At 38.8% G+C, this 19,475-nt stretch overlaps 1 protein-coding gene across 1 annotated transcript in view; it reads left to right on the top strand.

Annotated features, from left to right (window-relative positions):
• The first annotated feature begins 274 nt into the window (after nucleotides 1–274).
• LOC131036785 (uncharacterized) overlaps nucleotides 275–19,475 on the top strand; it is a 112,689-nt gene continuing 93,488 nt past the window's right edge. The window contains exon 1 of the mRNA XM_057968773.2: nucleotides 275–572. The gene's annotated coding sequence lies outside the window, so the exon portion shown is untranslated. The remainder of the gene's footprint in view (nucleotides 573–19,475) is intronic.

Below are 19,475 nucleotides of genomic sequence, written 5' to 3'. Positions count from 1 at the left end.
TATATTTAGTATTAATATTGTTATATTTAAATCTCTTTATATAGTTTAAGTTAATATCTCACATAGGTAATATATAAAAATGTCAACCAGAATTAACAAGATTTTGAAATTTGAAATTTGAAATTTGAAGGATTTAAATCTACTGATTAAAAATTTAGTTTAGTTATACACATAACCCTAAAGTAGGAGAATAAACGACAACTTTAATGATGGAGGTCGATTTTTAATTAAAAATAAAAATAAAAATAAACTATAACAAAATTGAAATTAGATGATGACATTTGCCGACTTAGGTGGAGGACACCATCTTGTGGTCTCGGTAATATGTAAATCGCCGTGGTTCCAAAACATCAGAGAAAACTGCATGGCCATATTTGTTCACAGTGCTTCATTGAATTATATTGAAATGGGGCAATTTTATAATTTTCATAGAGTAATGTTATAAATGACATTGCATATCTGGACGAAATACTCTCATGCAGAACATGAGTAGGTGGATAAGCATCTAACAAACTCCGAGCATCAAATTGTATCTGAGCAAACATCGATTTAACAATTTATCAAGAACAAAGGTATTATCCTACTTCTCTGAATTTTCTACGAAAAGAACTCTGTGTAACCTAATATTTTTACAATTTTCTGCGTGTTGGGGTTTTGATTGTTGTGTTATGTGACCAGGCCTAGAAACCCTACAACATCCTTGCTTTATATTTGCTATCTACTCTTAGTTATTAATTTTTATGTCCGCAGAGAAGTTTTATTCCGTTTAGATGCGTGAGAAAACCTAAATTTGTAGTTTTTCATTGCTGTCTACGGTTTAAGTTTAACTTAAATCTTTTTTCTTGGAACCTTCCGTAACCGGGAATCAAAACGTAAAATTTCTTTCAACACGGTTCAAGCGAAAATGTACCATAGAACACCCTAAAATGTTTTCTTGGTTGCAATTGCTAAAATTTTGTAGGAGCTAGGAAAGTAGAAAACAAATTCACTAAAAAAACTTGAGAAACATATCATTTATTGTGAAAAAGATGCGATACAGTGTTGTAGTTTGTTCTCGGTGGGGAAGGAAGGGACAAACGTTGTTGGTTGTGGATGAATCTGGGAGAAAATAGAAACGGAAATTTGAAGGGGGCAGCTTGTTGCGTTGAATGAAACATTGTGCGAGGTGGTTGGCCGCTCATGCAACAACAGGGCTTTATCCGCTAGCTAATAGGAAATTGCCTTTGGGACTATAAAGTTCTTGATGCAGAATATTTCTTCCAAGTCTATGACATGTAAGCCACATTGAACATTTACTTACTATTGTTGAATAGCGAGGGTTATATGCCATGGAAACAAGAGCTGTTCAGTGTTAAAAAATTAGCTCCATTAAAGAAAACTCCAACTATGCCTGTTTTCCCTAGAACAACATCAAAAGAACATTTAAGAAGATCAAATGAATTGAAAGAATTGAAAAGCCTACAATTGAATAGGGGGCTGATCACGCAATAATTGAAGATTACATTTGGAGGACAATAATTTCTGAAGATTTATGTCCTCAATATAATTAACTAGAATGTATTTCTAACCAGCTTGTAAAGTGCATTACACTGAAGTTAGCAATGATATCTGAAAGCTTTCTGTTTCAGATTGGTAGAACAAGTGTAAGATATAGTGATCGATGCAGCAATCATTAGTTCCAACACTTCACGATCAAATGATTTGATTGAATAATTTGAGGAAGAGTATTGTGGGAAGAAACAACTTGATATACTTCAAAGTAGGTTTGATTCTCATAGTCAGAGGAGGAACCCCCTTATTCAAAACACTGTATTGAAGAGTCTTTGCTGAGTTGATCTTATTATGGAATGATAATGTCTGATCGATAATACTACAATTGATCATTCAAATTTTAAAAAACACAATGCAAATTACTCATTCCTATTGCAATACAAATCAGAGAAGACTTATTTCAGGCACACTTGTTTGGTAGAAGCCCTACCAACATTCATAATATTAACTTATTAAGAGATAAAACATATGTCTTATAGACCAAATCATCAAGGAAAAGTAACAATATTTCATCAAAACACAGAGGCAGAAATTGAAAATGAAGAAAAAAAAAGCAAGCAATTGAGGAGAGAAATGCTAAGAGCGGTGTTTAGGACTTTTCATGACCTCATAGTCCGAGTCAAAACAAGTCCAAATGAGGCCTGTCAAGTCTTGTGAGTCTGGTAACACAGGTCCTTGCAGAAACTTTATGGATATTAATTTTGTGGATCAATGGTGTGTTTAGTATGAAGTCTCTTCCTACCGAGTTAAAAACAGTCTCCTAACTCTGATGAATCAAGTCTTGTAACACTGGTTAAGATCTATGAGAATGAACTATGACATGCTGCAAGGGAAAGGGGCAATTATATAATGTATGATTAGTGTTGGCAGAAAAATTTGAAGCTCTTATGATGACAAAGTTGATTGCAGCACTCAGAAATACCCTGCAAATTCCTCCCAAGTGGCCTAGTTTTAAGGCGAAAAAATTAGATTTCCTGTGATTATCATGAAGAACCTCTTTGGGATCCTATTCATTTGTTATGAGAGAGTGTCCATGTCTGTTCACAGCTTCCCATAATCAGATATGATGAGTTTTAAGGTACCAAGTTGGAGGGTTCTGTGAAAGTTTGCTGTTAGCATCCTATTGTATCTTCCCGAGTAGTTAACTTTGGAGATTGAAATCTCAGAACTTGATAGTTGTTATGTCAAACCAATTATTTCTTGTGATTTTCCTCATATTAATGTGCTCTCATGTCCATTTGCATAGCTCCAACACCTCATTTGGTATTTTTCCCAAGCCAAAAGCAAATGGGATTTATTGAGATTTGTTGTCTGAATATTGTTAAATCTGCCAGAGTGACCTCACATCTTGATTAATATTTCATGACCAATTGACCTGTCAAATGGATTGGTCCTCGTGATTCTCTGGATATTCAAGTACTCCTTCGCTTGGTTGCAGCACCCCAGCATTTAGTTTGATATTTTTTCAAGGCCAAAAGCAAGCTCATTTTGTAGAGATTTGACATCAGCACTTCCAGAAAGTTTCAGAGAGGTCATCTTTGACTTTCAATATCTTGCAGAGGAAATGGATTCAGGCAAAATCGCTTGGCACACATTCCCTTTGTACCTTAATGAACTACTTCCCCCAGTGGTGGCTCCCCGAAGCATGGTTTGATATTTTTTCAAGACAGTGATTTGGCAAGGTTCAGAAGCTTTCTGCATATATAGTTTCACAAAATGCTTAAGTGAGCAACTTCGAGCATTAATATTTTGCACCTCAGGTCACTTCATACAAATCCACCTAGCAATCTGATTCTCATAACAACAGTCAGCACGTGTGCCCATCCTTGTGGCTCAGGAAGAAGGTTTGGTCAGTTCTTGAAGGTGTTTCTATAGGCCACCTGGGTTGTTTTGAACATTAAGTAGAGATGTCAGAAGCCAAGTTCAAATGACAACTCGCTCCGTTTCTTGGGTCCAGAATGTATGCAATTATGGTTTCAAAGCGTTTAGAGGTCCAGTTGTACAGAAATGAATTTTTTTTAGTCGGGCTGACAAGGGGACCCGATGTGCATCATGGCATTGCATTGTCGTTATCAGACTGGTTTAAAAAGGTTAATTATTTAAATCATTTAGAGTTTAAATAATAATGTGCTTATGGACAAATGTTATGTGGCTCTCCATTTATTTTCCAAAAAGTTGGTGAAAAGGGAGTCTCCATTTATTTTCAAAAAAACTGGTGAAAGGGAGAATTAATTAAATCATTTTTAAAATGATTTAAATGCATTGATACTTGAGGGCAAAATAAAGTATGTTTAAATCATTTTAATGATGATTTAAATTTTAATGTTAATGCCCCTATTATTTTTGAAATACATTAACATAATGGTGGAGCCCACAGGAACATTGCCCAAGTGAAATATGGGAGTGTGGGGTGAACAGATGAATTGCCATTGATACTTGAGGGCAAAATAAAGTATGTTTAAATCATTTTAATGATGATTTAAATTTTAATGTTAATGCTCCTATAATTTTTGAAATACATTAACATAATGGTGGAGCCCACAGGAACATTGCCCAAGTGAAATACGGGAATGCGGGGCGAACAGATGAATTGCAAATAAAAAATTATTCATTAAAGTTTTGAGCCCCTGCAATTTTGCGGGTAAAAGTAGAAAAAGCCCCAACACGGTGTGGGAACGTGGGGTAAAATGGAAATAAGATTTGATACACCCTGCGTTGCTGCATGGAAATCAGGGCACCATGAATTTGGGTGTGGGAGCACGGGGAAGGCAAAAACTTAGGTTTTTTTTTGTTCTTTCCAGTTTCAGTGAAACGCTTTGAGCCCGCTGATGTGATACTGTTTCTCTGCTATGATGCCTTGGCCTGTGCATATGTTTCATTGTATGGCAGAAATATTTTAATATAGGGAACAGGTGATAAATTAAAGACAACAAGATCAACAAAGGAGTGGAATCAGTCTTGAGGCAAGAACAAATAAGCTAATTAGTGCAATGAAAAACATGTTCAATAAGGAGTATTTCCAATGCACAGTTCTTTGAAAGAAATTTCAAAGGTTTCTCATGGCCAATGTGATGGCTATACAGCAGCGCCAAAGAAGGAATGGTCTGAAAAGAGTCTAAGAGAAAATTAGATAATGTTGCCTAGAGAATTGAGAACGGTTTCAGGTATTGTAGCATGCGCAGGTTTAAAGGTTTGAGCAGACTTCAAGGGAGAATATGGCATATGACAGTTGCATTTGCTGATGAAGTTCTGTACAAGGAAGATGAGAGCAAGCAAATCGATTCATTTTCCTTTGTGCTAGTCAAAGATTTCTTGATTGTTTGATTGTGTTTTGGGGGCAAGTTTGTAAGATTGATTTATGCGATAAAGGGCAAATGCTAGGGCTTTTAAAATATTTTGAGGTGAATTGTTTGACAGAATAGTCTGAACCCATGAAGTTAGCTACTGGATGGGTCCAAAGGTAGTCAATAGCTTAGAAAGTTCGAGATTGAATTGTTGTTGGTCTTGTTGGTTTTGGTGACTTATTTGCCCAGTCTTTGCTAAATGTAGTGCGCACCAGCTGAGAGTGTTTTGACTGCAACTTTCATTTCCTGTATTGGAACAGCATTAATGTGTATTGAGCTGCGTAATGCTTGGTTATAATGTTTGAAATGCAGTTCATAGGGAGTTGATTGCAGATGTAATAAGTCATATACCTACGCAAGTGTGTTTCTCCTTTACTATGTGGCTCATTCCCTTCAAATCGAGATGTTATCAAATTGATTTAGCACTCATTCAATTGGATTAGCTCAGAATCATTCTAATCAGAAGTAATGTTGATCTGCGCAAAGCATTGAGGGCTTACTTCAAGCTCAATATGTTTGCTTATAAAGTTCAGGGAGCTATGTTTTCGTTGCTTGCAGAGGTCGATGCTTGATTGGCCATGCCATTGGTGTTATCAATGTGGGCTTGAGTTTGAGGGAGTCTTGTTCAATGGCAATAAATATGGATTGATTGATTCCCATTGTTTAGAATCGGTGTGTCTCTGTGATGACATGAATGCAGTGATTATAGTTTGATTCTGAAATTTATCTTCCAGAATTCTTCATTTCAAATGTTGTGACAATATTCAAGGGGTAGAAAGGGAGAGAACACAAGCATTCAACGTGATCAATGGAAGTGCTGATTTGAATCACACTCAAAGTTTAATGGAGTTGTTGTTGAAAAGGAAATAAAAAAATGAGCAGTGCTGGTAAAGCGATCCATTAAAGGATGAATCACTGTGTCTTGTTTCCTGTTTTTTTTTTTCAAATTGCAATGACTTTTGTGTCTGCAGGGATATCGAATGGGGTCTCTATCTTTGCTTGTGCAGCGGTTATGAGAAAGAGTAAGAGATTGAGCTTTTAGATAGCAGAGGGGATTGTGTTGGCAGCGTCCATGTCTGTTCAAAGTTCATGCTCGTGACAGAGGTATATTTTATGTGGTCCAGGGATGATACAGGTATTTGAAAATATGCAAGTGCAAAGATAGACAAAAGGTGGACTAAGCAAGCAGGAAAATGGAAAATGGAAATGTTATTTTTATTGACAAAAGGGCAAAATGCAACTACAGAGCACTTGTTTTCACCCAGCTGAAAACATTTTAACAAATAATGTGGTGAAGTCAAAATGTGTGGATATTCTTACCTATATTGCAGCCAAATAATATTTTTCACTAATTGAAAAATATTTCACGGAAAAGGTTAGGCATATGACAGGGTAGGATGAGGACTGTTAGCAGGCAAGTGAACCAATTTTGGGTGATTTAGAAACATGGCTTTCAAACCAGATTTGGCAATGTTTCCAAATTTCCCTGGGTAAATGTCAGTTTGAAGTGGGTAATCATTTTACCTCCAATGAATAATAGCAAGATTGTTATTCCACCTTAATGAAATTAGTTTCATATATGACAATGTTGCATAATATTTTAACTTAAATAAAATATTTTCATATAAGGTGGAAGGGGTGAAATTTCTTACTCAGGTTAAAAATATTCACTAGAAGAACAAGTAAGAGTTGCTGCAGTAAAGGCTTTTTTTACTCAATAAGTAAATAGTCATGGGAATTTATTTCCATCAAAGTGGGTTATTATTTTGCCATTAAGAACAAATTGTTGCAACAGATTATTTTTCATAAAGTGAAATATTCTTCACGAGAAGAGGCATAGAGGATGGAGAAAAGACAAATTTAGAACAAAGGGTAAAGTGCATCAACAGTTTTGATTTTTCCCTCAAGCGAAAGATTATCTTCATGGGAAATATTCAAAGAGCCCAAATAAAGGGATAAAAGAAAATAATTCATGGGAAGAGGTCAAGATATAAAGCGGGAGAAAAGAATAAAGAATATTTGCTGCACATGAAATGAAAAGGTGGGAAAATACATATCAAAGCCAAGTTGAATAAAGAGAGAGAAAATATTTTTGCAAATCAGATTTTGAGAAGAAGGACAGGTGTCAGCAGCAAGTCAGATCTGGAAGCTTGTCCTTCTTTATATTCTCCTTACCTCTCATTTGTACAAGTTTTGGACTTCTGATTCTGAGAGATGAATTAAATAATGTTTACCTTAGGGCTGGAATTTCTTTAGTATAGAATGAATGTGTAATTCTTGCAGCAGTTCCAGTTAGTTTTAAGCAAATAGTAAGAATACTCCATAAGTTGTTTCCATATTATATTTTTGAATTTCATATGGATTGATAATACCAAGGGTATTCAGATTTGTCACTGCAATCTTTTTGTAGTTGTGTGATTTGTGTATGGGTTTCCTTCAAGGAAGGAATTAAATTCTTTATGCAAATTGCTGTGGGTTTAAGAAGATAACATGGATCTCTAAGTATGATTTTGTGATAGCATAAAGGGCTGCATTAATGTTAGGCATTAGTGTCAAAGGGGCCACTAATTTGGAGTAATTTGCTGTTTGAATATGCATTTAGGATCTAAGATTTGACTCCACACCCAAGGATTAGGCATTGATTTATAATATTTCTCAGATCTGGTTTAAAAACATTCAAATATTCAAAATCTCTTTTAATTTCTGTTGTAGGATTTAGGTTAGTGTAGGAATTATTCCGAATTGCTTAGTGAATGTTGAAATATTAAGATTATAGCCAGAATCAAAGTGAAGGAACACAAACAGTCCACTGAGAGGGGGGGGGGTCAATCGGTGGATATAAAAACTAAATTCTTAAACAATAAAAACACTAAAGATAGAGAGCAAGAATATCTATGAAAGAAATGCAAGCACATACACGAAACAAACACACACAACACCAAATGTATGAGGAAAACCCAATGGGAGAAAAACCTCGGTGAGAATAGTTGCTAGAGTCTACTGCTTTAATGCAGCCTCGCAATGAAATATGTCTGATTACAAGTTTATGGGCACCAACCCAAAGGAGCACCAACTCTTGATTTTGTGAGCATCAACTCAAAGGAGCACCAACCCCCGATTTTATGAGCACCAACCCTTATTTTATGAGCACCAACTCAAAGGAGCACCAACCCCTGATCTGATCACCCACTCAGATGATATACAATGTAAATAGATTTTAGGTACAGTTAAAATACCTTGTTACAAATGATGTTTTGTAATTCTCTATAGTTCTGCACTTTTGATCTCTTCCTCTACTACTTCATCCACGGTCTCTTCTCCGTTTCTTCAATCACTCACTGCTGCAAGTATTCTCTATCCTCTTCACAATGTCTCTGTCTTCACCCTTCCTCACATCGATTGCTTTGTGTGTATCTATTCCTAACTTCTCCGTATTTTATACACACTCTCTACATGCACTCTCTGTGCTGTCTACTCTTTTGTTCTCTCTATTTGCAACTCTTTCCTCTTTGTCTTCAAGAGGAATGTTTCTCTGATATTCTTTTCAGCTCTTAGTTCTTATTGCCTCTTCATGCTTGATCACTCTGTGTGCAACCTCTTTTTATAGAGCTCTTCTTCTCTTTAGGTACCCCCACACACACTCACAGTTCTCTCTTCTACATCCCCTCTTTACACACTTTTTCTATGCCTTCTTCCACACACTCTATATTGTCAACAACTTGTCTAAATGATAGTTTATTTCTTGCTCAAGTAATCTCTTGCCATTCGTTAGAATTAACTCTTCTCGAGCTGCAAAAAGACTCGATCTTCCATCTACCTTGCAAACTGTTGCTGCCAACATTAAATGCACCCCTTATCTTCTGTTTCACATCTTTGCGTTAAGAGTCGATCCAACTACTATTTTTAGTAGCTTCACTTGCTCATTTGAAGATTTCCCACGAACTGAAGATTTCAAATCTTCTCGAGCCACTAACTCATTTGATCTTGTCTCTGTTCTACAGTCTGGCAGTCGTCGACATTAAATGCATCCTTTTTTTTGTTAGTTTCCAACCTCCGCGATCAGATTTAATCAGGTATTCAACTACCATTTTTGTATTCTCATACAACGGCTCTCTGATCGGCATTAATTCTTTCTTCATTAGCTGGTTGAACAAACAAAAGAGACTCTCTTCAACAAGCAGCTTGAGTACCGTGCTTGACACGTTCGTAGGTCCATCTTGGTCAATAGTCCTATCTAACTATCGTGGAAACCTCAACTGCTTCTCCTTGGACATGTGGTGTTGGGTTGCAACATCGCGACTTGACATCTTCCTACTTCATCAAACTTTGCGAAGCTGCACTTTGTTCATTTCTTCTAGCTCTGTGGGCCTTGACACAACACATGTCGGTTGGTCACTTCATCGCAAGCCTTTCCTAATGATGTCACCTTTCCATCCGACAGTACGATTTGAGTGACACATGGCAATCTCACGCTACTTCGCAGGCTAATCTTCCACTGTCATCTCCAAGCCGTGAGGTTGGGGCGTAGCAACTTCTGTGACCATTCACGGTTAGATCGCAACATCGCACGTCACAGGAACAGTTAACTTTGACCGTTGTGATCTTGCACCCAAACACTTCATGACAAATCCATCTCAACTTCGCACCTTCATCGGCGGTTTGTCTTGACCATTGTGATCTTGCGCCTAACATCATTTGTGATTGTTTATGGGTCTATCGCAACATCGTAGCCTTCCTCGACTGTCTATCTTGCACCTAACATCATTTGTTCTCTTTGTTTGAGTTCACTGCCTTGCAACACTGAAGTAATTTGCAACCATAAGTACTTTGTTATACCATTTGATGAACATTGACCTTGATGTCGCAAGCATCCAAGTCTTGACCGAATGATTACATGAGCTTATAGCTTGAAGACATCGATACAACATCTTGTAGACATCAAGACCATTTCTCCTCTCATCTTGTGAATTGGTTATCACGTTGCTTGCATCATCCTGTCATCAACAAGAGCATCATCTCTGTCCATCTACACTTCATCTTTGTGACACTCATCTTTTTTGTCAAAAAGACAATATGTTAACATCAATGACAATCCATGCCAACAATCTCCCCCTTTGGCATTGATGTCAGCTACACACACCTTTTCTTCCCCTTTGAATGCAATGGAAAAGGGTGTACCTGCAACTTTAAGCTTCCTTTCTCCCCCTGTTTCTACGAACCAATTTCTCTCGTGTTTTTATTGAACAATTGTCTCCGCCTCAGACCTATAATCTCTATACTCCATCTCCTTTGGAGTACAAACCAGTTCAGGGATGTATGCTGAAACCAATGTACTTCCCCTGATAGAATAGAATGGTCTTTTGCAAACACTCCAAGCACACTGCTCTCTGTGCTAGACTCTAGCTTTGTATGCTGCAATTTCTCCAGTGTCATATTTGAAAAACATTCACCTGCTTGTAGCATATATGGTGTACTTCACCAAACACTCCTACAAAAACCTTTGCAACTTCAATCTCAGGGCAATCTGCAACTTTCCCAACAACCTTCAATCAAACTTCTTGCAACATAACATCAATTGCTCCATACAAACAATTATTGCTCCCATCTTCTCCATTTTCATCAATGACAATGGAAAGAAGTAAGAGATTTCAGACAAACATATGCTCACCCTGCAATGAGCTTCCGTGTCTTGCATGCTGACATCACAGCCTTTTACCTTCTACAAGTCATTGTCACACACTCCCATACTTAATGTACTTTTAACTTCAATATACCCTATCTTTTCTTCTTTTCCTCTTGGCTTCAAGTTGAGAAAGATTGTGATTCACTTCTTCGTAGCAAATGGTCAACACAAATGTCCTACATCACCATATTAATTCTTTTACTCCAACTCTAATCTGAATATCAAATTCATCCTAACACATTCATCTCCCCGTATGTTGTAGCATTAACATTACTGTATAACTGTTCATTGTCCTCATGTCATTACATTTGTCATCGACTCTTATGCTACATCATACATATCATTTTATTGATCTAATGATTTGTATCCTTCCTTGCTAAATACAATGCATTGTCACAAAGATCTGTGTGATAGAAACTACATGCTCCACTCTGTCTAACATAGATTCTACACTGTGACAAAGATCATTCCCTTTATAAATGAGCTCTGTTGTAGCACTTTTATTTGCATTGTTTGTTCTGCAACAATTGAATTTAGAGACAAACTGACGCATGCAACTACAACCAATTGTAGTTTCAATGTAAACTTAAACGTCAATCTTCGGCTGCATGTAAACACTATCAAACCCTAATCACTTCCAAGGCATCAACTTCCGCAACTTCAAGCAACCACTATAGGTATACAAACATCTTTTACAAAATGAGATTGCTACATGAAACCCACAACTAAGATCTTGGAAAGTCATTGTTTGCTTCACATACTGTCCTTGCACTTATTCTTTTCCGAAATTGGGGGTGAAAGATATTATCATTTTTAGTTCCCCCTAATGTTCTGCTTCTCCTTAAGATCTAGAGGATATCATCTGTGCATTGAGTGCACCGTGCATGCTCATGGTTTCATCCTTTTTACTCTTCTCATCATCTTGGTTGTATTTCCTTTTCCAAACTTTCATAGACTCTTTGTTTTGCTTGATCAAAGTGCCTACCATTTTGTTATATCTAGATGACTCCATAAACTTACTCTTGCAATACTGTGCTCTATGCCCAAAATTATGACATGCATAACACATCGTGTTTGCATCAAATTGAGGAATGGAGTGGTTTCTGTTTGACTGATAGGGTTTCCTTCTCCAATCCACACTTTTGTGACCAACCAAAGGAACAAAAAAATTTCTTGACAATCCAAAGACACTTCTATTTTTGTTCCATGCACAATTATATCATGTATGATTTTTACATTTTCTTTCTTGGTGACCACAGTTGTTATATTTGTGACAAACTACGTTCATATTTCTAGAGAATGCAACTTGACTCCTCTTAGTCCCTTCTCTACAATTAATTGCTTTATGCCCATAACCTTTACATGAATAACAATAACCAGGGAATGAAAGATTGTACCTCACTGATTGACCCTGGCAACTAGGTGGAGATCCTGTGGACCTATTTGCTCTACTTCTGTCTTAGTTGCTGACCTTGAACTGGTCATTATCAGCAGTCTTGTTTTCTGATTCCTTCTTGTCTTCAGTCTTAGGAGCAGCAGCAAAATAATTTAAATCTATCTTCTCCTTGGGAGTTTCTCTAACCTTGGAGCTCTGTCCATGTTCATATCCTAGACCCTGGTAGTCTTTATTTTTCTTTTGCTTACTCAGCATGTCATTTAGGGCATTAGTGTTGTTTTCACATTTCAGCCTCAACTCATGATCTTTCTTGTATTTTTCAAGCTCTTCTCTAAGATTCACCACTCCTAGCTTTTGACACTCCTTTTCTTTTGCATCAGTCTCTAACTTCAACACTTCACTAATCTTTTTGGCTTCTTCTAACTCAGTTGTTAAAGTGGTATTGTTCTAATTAGACTCTTCAAGGCTCTTGCTCAACTGATTTTGTTCCTTTAGGGTAGAGTTCTTGTATTTTGCATGTTCTTTCTTTAATCTTCCAATTTCTTCAAGAGCACAAATTAACTCTCCTTGAAGGTCTACTTCAGCATTGTCTTCATCTTCTTCATCACTATCAAATAAGTTCTGGTTTTTGGATTGATCTTCGCTATCATTCCTCGAAGTTTTCTTCTCTTTTAGAACCTCTTGAGCCATGAAGAGATTAGTTTCTTTCTCATCTTCTTTATATTTACCAAATCCATTCTTCAGCTTCCTTACAAAGTTTGCTTCAGCTTTACTAGGCTCTTCTTCATAGATTTTTCTCAACTTGTCCCATGTATCCTTTGCAGACTTACAATACACAACTTTCAAAGACTTTGTATCAGACAACCCACTAAGAATAGCATTCTTGGCTTTGGCGTTGTACTCATATTCCCTTTTAGCAACATGATCAATAGGAGGAGCTTGAGGAACATTATAAGCGTTTTTGACTGACATCCAAACATGAGAACCTAGGGAGGACAAATAGGTCTCCATTCTTCTGATCCAAAAAGCATAGTTAGTGCCATCAAATATTGGTACTTTCATAGACGAGTATTCTTACTTAGCCATTTGCGTTCATAAACTAGATTCTACCCATGTTGGAGAAAGCTATCAGACAGGGAACCTAGTGCTCTGATACCAATTGAAGGAATACAAACAATTCACTAAGAGGGGGAGGGGGGTGAATCGGTGGATATAAAAACTAAATGTTTAAACAATAAAAACATTAAAGATAGAGTGCAAGAATATATATGAAAGAAATGCTAAGCACATACACAAGACAAACACACACAACACTAGATGTACGAGGAAAATCCAATGTGGGAAAAACCTCGGTGAGAATAGTTGCCAGAGTCTACTGCTCTAATTCAGCCTCACAATGAAATATGTTTGATTACAAGTTTATGGGCACCAACCCAAAGGAGCATCGACCCCTGATTTTATGAGCACCAACCCTTGATCTTAGCACCCACTCAAATCATATACAATGTAATTAGATTTCAGATACAGTTCAAGTACCTTGATACAAATGAGTTTTGTAACTCTCTATAGTTCTTCACTCTTGATCTCTGCCTCGTTTACTTCATCCGCGGTCTCTTCTCCGTGTCTTCAATTACTCACTATTTGCAAGTATTCTCTATCCTCTTCACAGTGTCTTTGTCTTCAACAATCCTCACACTCGATCACTCTGTGTGTATTTCTTCACTCTGTGTGTATCTCTATTCTTGAGTTCTCTGTTTTTTATACACACTCTCTACATGCACTCTCTGTGTTGTCTACTCTTTTGTGCTCTTTTTCTGCAGCTCTTTCCTCTTTGTCTTCAACAGGAATGTTTCTCTGATATTCTTTTCAGCTCTCAGTTCTTATTCACTCTTCACACTTGATCACTTTGTGTGCAATCTCTTTTTACAGAGCTTTTCTTCTCTTTAGGTACTTGTTGACTTGTCTAAAGTCGTATTGCTGCAAACTCCATACGGCCAACGCAGGATAGAATAAACTTGCTGAGTATCCTATCCTCTCTTGAGATAAGGAAATCCCTAATGCTATTTCTCGTGCTTGATCAAAGTGGACAACCTCAAGGTTTCGTTTGTCAGGTCTTGACTGCGGGATTGCTCAGCGGTTTGATGTGTTTTGCTAGAAACACAAGGGGGACTTACGGTGAAATAGGCAATTGCTGGATGAATTCCCCAAAACTTTAATGGTCTTGCTTATCAAATGGTTTAAGTTGGGTTGATACTGCTTTCAATAGGATTGCGGATTCTCTTGATAAAAAGGGGAAAAGAGAGAGAGAGAGAGAGAGAGAGAGAGAGAGAGAGAGAGAGATTAACTAAGATAGCAGATTTAGTAAACAAACAGACACCTCCAAATAACTAAATTAAGCATTACCAGCCATTTAAGCACAATACTTGCATCAATCTAGTGCGATCTTCAAGGAAAAATTGAGTTTTCATGCTATTAAATACAACATCAGAACTTTAACATTCATTTAGTGAGCATTCAATAACCGAACTAAGCATATGAGAGGTTCAGATTAACCATACAGAAGGAAAGACAATCAGCCATTCCCTAATGGTATGAACAGCGAGGATTCTATCAGATGTTTACTTAGAAAATGCTATATAAAGGAAAGAAGCATAACTGAAAAATTCCAAATTAATGAAGGAGACCATGCACTCACAAGGAAACTTGAAACAGTCTTAACTTTGCATTAAATCCTGTAAATTTCGCCAGAGCTTCAGTAACAATCCAAGAACTTTTTACAAAATGAGGGAAAACCAGTCTTTTAAGTAGGCTTCAAAAACGAATGAATGGCCAAGATTTAATCTAAACAAGTGGCCCAGATTCATCCATAAAACATGGCTGCCCATACCCATAAATGGGAGGCAAATATCAGCAACTACCTCAAAGGGAGTAATAACTACCCCAAAAGGTAATTAGAACTTATCCAAAAATAATCCAAAAAGGTGCATACACAAAGTTTAACATTTAGTTGACTAGGAAGTCAAACATGACCCTTTGGCCAAAAAGTGCACTTTTCAAGATTTAAAAGGAAAAAACACTTTCTAGGAAAGCACTTTCTCTTTTCCATTTGTAGATTCCTTTTCCAAGAACTCATCTTCACCATGCAAATATTCTTGCCAAAGATCATGACCTGCCGCACGTTCCTCATGAACATACTCCTGGAACCTGATGCATAATTGAAATAGCAGACTAAATGGAGGCATAGGAGGATGACGAATTTTATATTGCATGCCCTCGAGATATTGGTCCATGTGCTTCAAACCATCCTTCCAGCTGGAACGATTACGCTCGAAGCACCACATGTCTGACTGGAATTGACCAGCAAAACTTAGGTCCTTAACGGAATAGGTGATCCTATCCGTCCCTAGTCTTTCTTCCCAGTCTGGCCGTATCACTTTATCGGACAGGACATTTTGCCATCCCGAGACCATTGATCGGAGGATCATTTTGCCGAGTTTTTGCATGGTGTTCAGAATTGTCTCGCATGCATTGTGTTCTTTATCAATGATTTCTCTTGTGTCATTCTTCATGGTGATAGTCCAGTACCATTCCTGAAGAGTGCTGATGTTATAAGGATCTAGGATGGTGGGTAATGTAGGAATCTGTGCATGGGTCCAGAAGAGAGCTCTCATGAGGGGAAGAGTAGTGGCAGCCACTTCATGCATTCTAAGGGATTCCCTCTTTACCTCTAATAGCCGGACCAGGGTGGTCTCTCGATGGTGAGCCATCTCTTTTACTTCTTCGAGGATTCGTTCTCCCCTCCCTTTGATGCCTTGTATCCATTCCTTGACGGCCCTTGCGGTGTCTCGTACTCCTTCAAATTCTGTTGTGGTGCTCTGTGCCAATGTTGTCGGGGGAATGTGGGATTCGGAAGCATTGTGTAATGGTCTCAGGAGTTGATCGATGTATCCCTCGGCCTGCTCAGCACGAGCTCAATACATGTCCTTTTCAGCTGTTATCTCTTCAAGTTGCCTGAGCATGTTCTGTATTGAATCCTTGAATTCCTCCTTTTCCTGTTCCTTAGTGGCTCGTCCGATGGGGACGGTCGTGATGCTATAATCTGCCAGTGTAATCTGATTTGCTGGCTTGTCTATAGGCGGGGTGGCGATGTGAAGAGTGCGGTTCCTTTGCTCATCTTTGGTCATCCTGGAATATGCCTTGGGCTTTTTCTTCCCCTTGGCTTTAGCTTGATCTATACGTGAGAAGATGTCTTCCAAGTCAATGGGTGGCTTTGTGGCAGCCTTGCGCTGAGCTCGGGCAATCAACCATTCCTGAGGTACAGTCTGGGCTGATGCTATGGTTAAATTTTCACTCTGTTCTTTGATATTTTCAGCCATCACCACAAATTTGTAGCTGTTCTGTTACCGGAGGGGTGGAGGAGGTGACAAGCTCTTTGCTTGCAACAGAGTTTTCTCCTATTTCACTGAACAATTGTCTGATGCCTTCGTGTGATGGTAGCTCTTCAGTTTTTTTGAGCTCGTGGGTCTCCTTCGTCTTTTGCTCTCCTTCAACGGTAGAGTCATCTTTGGTTGTATTATGGAGTAGCAGTTCATGGCGGCTCTGTTGGGTGGGTTCATGCACTTCAATCCCCTGGATGGATGGAATTTCTCCTTCCTCGATTTGGTTACCTGGCTCGGCTGATTCAATAGCTTTAGCTCGGCTTCTAGCATGTCAGGTGCGGGAGGATCATCAACTCCAAATGCATCAATGTCACTCTGGGAAGGCAGAGCGGGTATATAGTCTAGTGCCATTACATCGTCGGACGAACTGGGGTCCTTTGACGATGAAGTGACCTCTGGCCTCCTAATGGGAATCTTTTCCCTTCTCGTTCTCTTGGACGTCCGAGTTCCTCCGCAAGCCTTAGCTTTCTTTCTCTTCTCAGGTTTCTCAATTTCTTCTCTGGGTGCACTGGAAGTTCCCTCATCTTCAGAAGACTAAGAATTGAGGCTACCCATTAGGTGGTAGGTGAACTGGACTCCTTCATGAATTAGTCGCTCAATCTGCTGATGCAACCATTGGTTTGTATATCTTGCTGGGGCTGCCATGACTGCCTCAAAATCAGTGATAGGGTCCTGCGACCAATCAACGCCTGGCGAAAGATGCCTTACTGCCTCAAATTCTCGGATTTGCAGACAATTCCCTGAATCTATGAGTTGATCTGGGACCTGGCGGTATTCAAAGAGTCGCATTTGCTGCACACTCAGCCTAGAATATTCACGCCTCCGGACCTCATAGTCATCAGAATAGTTCTTCCAATAATCCTCAACTGACTCCTTTGCTCTATACTGCCTGCCATAGGCCCTCTTTGCTAGATTATCGCGATCAAAGCATTTCCTTGGAAAATGCTCTTGTAGGCCATTGGAGGCCAGCTCCGCGAAGGATTCCTCCATCTGGGATGGGCTTTCTAGATGGACCTCTTGATTGCCTATAATCATGGGGAACGCGAATCCAGCCTGCTTGCTGTCTCTGAGTAAGATGCCGGCTGGATGTGACTGCCTCGCGACCTCCATAAGAACTATCTTGTCGGTTGGGTATCGTGGAAGTCGAAGAGGGGCACCATCAAAGCCAGCTATCCGGATATAGGAGAACCTTGGGAACTAGATGAACCAAGCCCCGTATCTCTGTACTAGAATAGTAGCTTGCTCTGAAAGCCTTATGTGTAATCCCCTTTGCATTAGCCTGACCAAGTGCCTTGTGAAGGCGTCATTGACGCGCTCATACTGGCCAACTGCATAAGCCGGGCTGTTCTTCTCCCTCTGAGCTATATCCTGATAGTGAAGTTGTGGGTAACAATCGTATACCTTTACTTGATCGGGCCCATTCCCAATTTCACCTTTCATTATCAAACCTGGTAGTGGCTGGTTCTTGGCGAACATGTAGACCAAATAGGAGGTCATCGTGAAGTACTTCTTTGTCTCGAGTTCAATTAGCTGAGTGTGGATGTTGTCGCTTATAATCTAGGCCCAGTCAAACTTATTGAGCCACTGACAAAAGATTTCAAATCTTATTGAGTCACTAACTCATTTGATCTTGTCTCGGTTCTACACTTTGGGAGCCGTCGACATTAAATGCATACTTTCTTTCATTAGTTTCCAACCTTTGCTATTAGATTTGATTAGGTATCCAACTACCATTTTTGTATTCTCATACAATGGCTCTCTAATTGGCATTAATTTTTTCTTCATCAGCTGGTCGAACAGACAAAAGAGACTCTCTTTGACAAGAAGCATGAGTATTGTGCTGGACACGTCTACAAGTCCATCTTGGTCAATATTCCTATCTGACTATTGTGGAAACCTCAACTACTTCTCCTTGGACATGTGGCGTTGGGTCGCAACATTGTGACCTAACATCTTCCTACTTCATCAAACCTTACGAAGTTGCGCTTTGTTCATTTCTTTTAGCTCCGTGGGCCCCGACACAACACGTGGCGGCTGGTCACTTCATTGCAAGCCTTTCCTAATGACGTCACCTCTCCATGTGACGGTACAATTTGAGTGACACGTGGCAGTCTCTCGCTACTTCGCAAGCTAATTTTACACTATCATCTCCAAGCCGCAAGGTTGCGGCGTAGTAGCTTCTATGACCGTTCACGGTTAGATTGCAACATTGCAAGTCACAAGAATGGTTAACTCTGACCGTTGCGATCTTGCGCTCAAACACTTAATGACGAATCCATCGCAACTTCACACCCTTCACTGGCAGTTCGTCTTGACCATTGAGATCTTGTGCCTAACATCTTTGATGACCATTTATGGGTCTATCGCAACATCGCAGCCTTCCTTGATGATCTATCTTGACAGTTGCAAACTTGTGCTTGACATTTAATGCTAACTTTTATAGATTTATCGTAGCATTGAAACTTTCATCGACGGCTTTTCTGCTCGGGGGTAATCTGTTCATCCAGAAGCCTGCTTGCTCTGTTCGAGCTCACTGCCTTGCGACACTGAAGTAATTTGCAACCATAACTTTTTTGTTATACCATTTGATGAACACCAACCTTGATGTCACAAGCATCCAAGTCTTGACCGAATGATTACATGAGCTCATAGCTTGAAGACATCAATACAACTTTTTTGAGACATCAAGACCATCTCTCCTCTCATTCTGTGATCTTGTTATCATGTTGCTGGCATCATCCTGTTATCAACAAGAGCATCATCTCTGTCCATTTGTACTTCATCTTTGTGACACTCATCTTTTTTGTCAACAAGACAATATGTTGACATCAATGGCAATCCAATGCGAACACAAAGTTAGTAGAATTTCCTTGGTATATTTTTATTTGGAAATTTCTGCTAGAAGTTACAATGTCTGAGCTTAGAGTGTAGTAGATTATGTAGGCATTGTGTAGGTGCACCCGCCTTAGTCTAGCAAAGACAAAAGTGCTGGAGATTTCAGTCTTGTGATTGAATATTGTTCGTTGGCCAAATCCAACACTAGGTCTAAGCATAAGAATGTG

This window comes from Cryptomeria japonica, chromosome 5, assembly GCF_030272615.1.
Source record: "Cryptomeria japonica chromosome 5, Sugi_1.0, whole genome shotgun sequence".
In the NCBI taxonomy this organism is placed as follows: Eukaryota; Viridiplantae; Streptophyta; class Pinopsida; order Cupressales; family Cupressaceae; genus Cryptomeria; species Cryptomeria japonica.
The sequence above is the reverse complement of the archived record's forward strand: the minus strand, read 5'-3'. Positions and strand labels throughout refer to the sequence as shown.